Source organism: Littorina saxatilis, linkage group LG12 (assembly GCF_037325665.1).
Source record: "Littorina saxatilis isolate snail1 linkage group LG12, US_GU_Lsax_2.0, whole genome shotgun sequence".
NCBI classification, from domain to species: Eukaryota; Metazoa; Mollusca; class Gastropoda; order Littorinimorpha; family Littorinidae; genus Littorina; species Littorina saxatilis.
The window spans coordinates 78,159,653-78,167,101 of NC_090256.1; positions in this window are offsets into that span (position 1 = coordinate 78,159,653).

Below are 7,449 nucleotides of genomic sequence, written 5' to 3' on the forward strand. Positions count from 1 at the left end.
TACCTGATTTTGTTAAACCTTTTTTTTTTCTTTTTTTTTGTATGTATGGAAGTGTATATTGCCAATTTATTTTGGTTGTATAGTATTGTTGTATTTGTCCGCTCAATTTGTATACATCTATTAACTGTCTGATTTGTTACCTTTTTTTGTTAAAGTTATATCTTTGTTTCAAAGCCCTCCGGGCCCAAAACAATAAAATACTTGACTTGACTTGACTTGACTTGACTCTGATGACGTCAATGACAGATCATTGGTAGTTCTGTGTAACCAAATACTACTGTTTGCTAACAAGAAGAAACCTGCCTTTTCTGCCAATCGGACTCCACAAAACATGGAGTTATCTTCAATACTCTGGGGTTAATTATAGTTCACAACACGCACGTTGACACGTTAAACACAGGTTGTGAATAACTAGTGTTGATATCCATGCACACACTGAGCACGTAAACAAAGATTGCTGACTATTGTCTTTGTGACAAGGCCATTGTATAGTGCTTTTATTTCTCTGAGGTAGATTCTCTTTGTGTTCAGACTTTTCGGACACAACATTGTGTTGGTGTTGTCCGGCTCCCTCCCACCAACCAATCCCTCCAGCCCCAATCCCTATCATATCCCAATCTTGCAAAAGACTACCCGTTCTTATAAAAAAATTTAAAAAATCCACCAGATTTTAATTTGATAGTTTTATCATTTCTTTTAGCATTCATACGAGTATATATATTTCCTACAACCACCTCTCTCTCTCTCTCTCTCTCTCTCTCTCTCTCTCTCTCTCTCTCTCTCTCTCTCTCTCTCTCTCTCTCTCTCTCTCTCTCTCTCTCTCTCTCTCTCTCTCTCTCTCTCTCTCTCTCTCTCTCTCTCGCTTAAGAAGTTAAGGCTAATTAAAAAAAAAAAAAATTTAAAAAAAAGTCGCGTTAGGCGAAATTACTACATTTAGTCAAGCTGTGGAACTCACAGAATGAAACTGAACGCACTGCATTTTTTCACAATGACCGTAGTCCGCCGCTTGTGCAAAACGGAGTGAAACTGACGAGCCTGTTCAGCGCGGTAGTGGTTTCGCTGTGCTGCATAGCACGCTTTTCTGTACCTCTCTTCGTTTTAACTTTCTGAGCGTGTTTTTAATCCAAACATATCATATCTATATGTTTTTGGAATCGGGAACCGACAAGGAATAAGATGAAATTGTTTTTAAATCGATTTCGGAAATTTGATTTTGATCATAATTTTTATATTTGTAATTTTCAGAGCTTGTCTTTAATCCAAATATAACATATTTATATGTTTTTGGAATCAGGAAATGATGTAGAATAAGATGAACGTAAATTTGGATCGTTTTATATAAAAACAAATTATTACAATTTTCAGATCTGTAATGACCAAAGTCATTAATTAAATTTTAAGCCACCAAGCTGAAATGCAATACCGAAGTCCGGCCTTCGTCGAAGATTGCTTTACAAAAATTTCAATCAATTTGATTCTTCTTCTTCTTCTTGCGTTCGCCGAATCAATTTGATTGAAAAATGAGGGTGTGACAATGCCGCCTCAACTTTTACAAAAAGCCGGATATGACGTCATCAAAAGTATTTATCGAAAAAAATGAAAAAAAAACATCCGGGGATATCATTCCCAGAAACTCTCATGTCAAATTTCATAAAGATCGGTCCAGTAGTTTGGTCTGAATCGCTCTACACACACACACACACACACACACACGCACAGACAGACAGACAGACACACACACACACACACGGTGACACTCACATACACCACGACCCTCGTCTCGATTCCCCCTCTATGTTAAAACATTTAGTCAAAACTTGACTAAATGTAAAAAGCAGCAATTGCCTACGTCATCACACCCGATAATAAATTGAAACAAGTAAAACACCACAACTTTCGGAGGTAAATCAGCTGACTCTGCAGTGAATCTGGCAGTTGGTCGTCTTTATGCGAAAACTTGTGATATTCAACCCCCGCCCATTAGTGCCATCACCCACCTTACAATTGTATCCAACCAGTGTAACGATATTTGTTTGATGACTAACTAGGTGGGTAGGACTGACGTCAACGGAAAAGTCACTCCACCCGCAGAACAACAACCTGACAACAAACACCAAAACACTCTGATCAGACTTTAAACATATATCAGCTGGTTCGATACCAACGCGAAGATCACGATCTTTCGTAGCGGGTTGGTCGGCCGGGTAGATATCTTCCTGTACAGTGGAACCGCATTTGAAGACATCCTCACCCTCCTCTCCCACCCCCCCACCCCACCCCACCCACTTTAAGACATACCTTTTTCAGACTTTCTCATGCAGCGAGTTGGTTGGCCAGGTAGTCATCTTACCGTACGGTGGAATTCCCTTTTGTTTTGTTTTGTGTTTTTACAAAAGATGCATGGCATAATGGTATTGCCAATTTATTTCGGCTGTATATTATCGTTGTCCGCTTAATGTATACGTATTATCTCAGATTTTTCTGTTTGTAGCGGATGTAAATTCACCTCCATTTTAGAGTTCCTGTCTTTTAAGACATGGTTTTTTTTCTCTTTAGATTTTTTAAAAAAAAATGCTTGAGAGGCGCACCGGGTTCTACTGTACCGTTTGATGATCTCGTGTGGCATTGTCGGACACTCTGTTTCCACTCAGTGATTTTATCACCTACTCTCTTAACCAGAGAATTGCGTGCAGGGCGAATATGGGAGGGAGTGGATCGAGCGTTGGTGCCAATTAAGCCAGCGTAAAGAAAACACCCACATGGACCAACGTCAGCGGAACTACGGAATTTTTAAAACAACCATTCAAGAAAGCAATATAGCATAACAAGCCATTCATTGTGGGTTTATTTTCCGGGGCTTACGATTTAGTTACAGTCTTTCAGGCCAGTCTAGCTCGATATAAGAACCTCGCTTAATGTGATCTGTCAAAACAGTACGCACAGCAAAGAGAATAAACAGCGTTCACGGTTTGGGGAGTGGGAATGGGTGGGGGGCTGTTTAGAAGTTTGGTGGTGTTTTTTTCAGGTCTGATTTATGTGCGCAACCCACCATATTCTACACGTGATTCAAAAACCTTTGAATTTGATTTGCTTTGTACATATTTAATTTCAAACAAATTTTTCATTAGAATTGCTGATCAGGTGTTGTAAAGTCGACCGAAGCACTGGCTTTGTGTCTAGAATTAAATCTCACGTGAATCAAAAGTCGAGCAAGTTCGAAGGCATAGATTTGCACCCGGATTAGGGAGTATCTTGTTTCTACTAATTGCTACGCACTGCTTGTACTATCCGTGACGTCACTCGATTTTTTTTTATTTCGTGCTGGGAGTATGTTAGCCCGCACCCCCCCCCCCCAAAAAAAAAGGGGGGGATGGGGATAGCATACACGGTACTAACAACAAGGATTTATTAAGATAAAATGGAACTTCCTAGTGTCTGTGTCTGTCGCCACACCTCTTCTTCCAAAGTAGCACGCGACTTTTCATTGAAATGCACTGCATTTGGTCTTTTACACTCAAACGCATTAATGTATTATTTCAATTCTTCGAAACAAAACTTCCTTCTAAAATTTTTTTTTAAGAGATTGAGAAACACTACCGTGACCTCTAGATTGCTACAGTATATGTACAACGAAAAATAGCCTTGAATGTACCATCAAGAAAATCGTTTATGATGTGAACTTTGTGCCAACAAATGTGGTAGCGACGTTCTTCAGCTGTAAGCTGTTTATTATCCAAGCGTATGCCTCAGGAAACGCAATTTATATTACTGCGCAATGCCAAATTCAAAGATGAAACGCAATCATGACTGAAGTTAAAGATCTACATCCTCCTTTCTTTGTAAACGACCAACCACTGATCCGTTCGTACTTTTTAGTTTACATACTGGATAACAGCCTCCTCCCTCTTTGGCCAGACATACCAACTTGAACAGCCAGGTTACGTCTTGTGTACAGCGGAAAGTTTTTGTATAAACACACGTATTATAATGATCTTACATGATTTGCGTCATGAATGAATTTTGCAAATTGACACTAGCACGTGGCCTTGTAGAAGTTAAGTCATTACGAAAATGTCACTGTGCACTGACAGCATCCAGACTGTTGATTGTTTGTGTGTGTCCAAGTGGAGAGGTGTTCCTAACCACTAGGCTAGGGCTGTTTGAATAGTTAGGATATGTGACTAGATTATTGCGTTGTAATTATTGTTTGCGTTTGTGGATTGATAAAAAAATAAATTAAAAAAATAACAGCAAATGCAGAGCACGTAGCATTTATGTAGTTATTTTTTTTTACCAAAATGCCACATTCACTAATTTCAACCAAAAATTCACGTTGCATTCACGTGGAATTGGCGTAAAAACGCAACGTAATTTCCACCAAATCACAACCACAACCAAAAATTCACGTTGCATTCACGCGGAATTTACGTAATATTTTTACAAACCAAAAATTCACGTTGTATTCACGTTGACTTCACGTAAAACACAACGTTGTTTTTGAACGTTATTTCCATGTGGTTTCGTCCATACAAATCTACGTAAAAAAACCGTTGAAACACAACGTAAACCCAACGTTGCCCAACGTGAATACAACGTGAATACAACGTAAAATTGTTTGCTGGGACATCTGGGACGGTGGGCCGAACAGTTAACACGGGAAGGACCTTGACCTTAAGGACAGCGGCATAATGAACGTCATGTTATATGAAGTCTTATATCGCGCGCGTATCTCCAGACTCGGACTCAAGGCGCAGGGATCTATTTATGCCGTGTGAGATGGAATTTTTTTTACACAATACATCACGCATTCACATCGACCAGCAGATCGCAGCCATTTCGGCGCATATCCTACTTTTCACGGCCTATTATTCCAAGTCACACGGGTATTTTGGTGGTCATTTTTTATCTATGCCTATACAATTTTGCCAGGAGAGACCCTTTTGTCAATCGTGGGATCTTTAACGTGCACACCCCTATGTAGTGTACACGAAGGGACCTCGGTTTTTCGTCTCATCCGAAAGACTAGCACTTGAACCCACCACCTAGGTTAGGAAAGGGGGGAGAAAATTGCTAACGCCCTGACCCAGGGTCGAACTCGCAGCCTCTCGCTTCCGAGCGCAAGTGCGTTACCACTCGGCCACCCAGTCATGTTGGATACTGTCACCGATGTTGACTGTTTTGAAGGAGACATCGACACTTAGCGGCGCTTTTTAGCGGATAATTGTTTCGCCTGTTTACGGACAGTCACAACCGCGTGTTTTTCTGATTTGCGAAAGGCTTCCCGCGTCGTCGCTTCGGAGGGAGACACTCTTTGTACACTGTATCAGTCTCCCTGCGCTCAGCTGGTCAGTGCTACATTTTGTCATTGACCTCGAACGTTTGAAAATAACGAGCGCTGAACGACTTTAGTCCTCACGTTCACAGTTGGCAACTCTATACGTTACTTCACACAGTGTCGTAAAACTCACTACAGCCACATATCTGGGCGTTTTGACGACAGAGACAAAGCAAAGCAAGAAGAGAACACTTAGAACACAAGCAATAACTGGGACAATTTGAGGGAGGGTGGGACATGATTAAGAGGGAAGTAAAGGACCTGTGAGGGAGAAGGGTGTGTGTGTAGGGGGCGGGGTGGAGGGGGAACGGCTGTGACATCGGCGAAGAAAAAAAGTGGACATTTAAAACACGAACCACGGCTGTGAGAATTTTTTTTAGTGTTGGGAGATGAAGAAAAGAAATTAATGGGAGGGGTGGTGGGAAGGGTCAGTCAGTGTCGACGGAAAACCAAAAAAAGTGGACTCTTGAAACACAAACGACTGTGAGAATGTAGGGGAGGGATGGAGGTGAAGAGGGAATAATGATCGTAAAGAAGGGAGGAGGGGGGGGGGGGGGGCAGTCAAGGAATAAAAACAAAAAGAACTGAACACTTTGAAAACCAGCGACCACTGTGAGAATCTACGGGAGGGCGGGAGAGAAGGTAGATGGGAAGGGTTGGGAAAAGACCTGTAAAACTGAAGAGAGAGAGAGAGAGAGAGAGAGAGAGAGAGAGAGAGAGAGAGAGAGAGAGAGAGACAGACAGACAGACACAGAGAGACAGAGACAGACAGACACAGAGAGACAGAGACAGACAGACAGAGAGACAGACAAAGACAGACAGAGAGAGAGACAGAGACAGACAGTGACAGAGAGAGAGAGACAGAGAGAGACAGACAGAGACAGACAGACAGACAGACAGACAGAGAGACAGGGACAGACAGTGACAGAGAGAGAGAGAGAGAGAGAGAGAGAGAGAGAGAGAGAGAGAGAGAGAGAGAGAGAGAGAGAATTGAATTGAATTGAATTGAACTTTATTTAACAAGGATTAAGATTTAAGGCTACGCCTTTTCTTACAATCTGTCCTTGAGAGAGAGAGAGAGAGAGAGAGACAGAGAGAGAGAGAGAGACAGAGAGAGAGACAGAGATAGACAGAGACAGAGAGAGAGAGACACAGACACAGAGAGAGAGACAGAGAGAGATAGAAAGAGAGATAGAAAGAGAGAGAGGAGAGAGACAGATAGACAGACAGACAGACAGGCAGGCAGACAGACAGACAGGCAGGCAGACAGGCAGGCAGGCAGATAGACAGAGACAGATAGAGATATGAGCGCACTTCGAGCACCGACGTCTGCTGCAATAAATGTGCACGAGGGAGGAAGACTGATGTGGGGAAAGGGGAGAGGGTAAAGACCTGTGTCATGGGGACATATTTAATTCTTTCTCCCTGTTTTTGCAACGAAGTGGCCACAGTGGCAAAAAGACTGACCCCCGGCCAGCCGGCTAGGTAACCAGCGGTCTGAATGACGCGTCACGGCGTAGAGCAAAGGGCACCGTGACGTCGGTCACGATCAGTACACCTCCACAGGGTCCAAGTTGTGAGGGAATGTTGTGGGAAAACCACATGTCGTCACTTGTCTGCTACTGTTTTACGTTGTTGCTACCTGCCCCCTCTTTGCTTGCTTCACACCTCGGCCAGAAACAAAGTCTGCGTTGCAGTGGCTAGTTTTGTGTACACAAGTAATACACTTTTACGAGTAGCATGTGCTACAAGACAAACACAGACCGGTGCATGGAGATTTGCTACAAGCACACACATTCACACTCATGCACGCACACGCACACACACACGCACGCACGCACGCACACACACACACACACACACGCACGCACGCACGCACACACACGCACACACACACACACACACACACACACACACACACACACACACACACACACACGCACGTATTCATGCAGGCTTACGCACGCACGCACGCACCCCACTCCCCTATAAACATACACGCACGCACACACGCTCACACACACACACGCACGTATTCATGCAGGCTTACGCACGCACGCACCCCACTCCCCTATAAACATACACGCACGCACACACGCTCACACACACACACA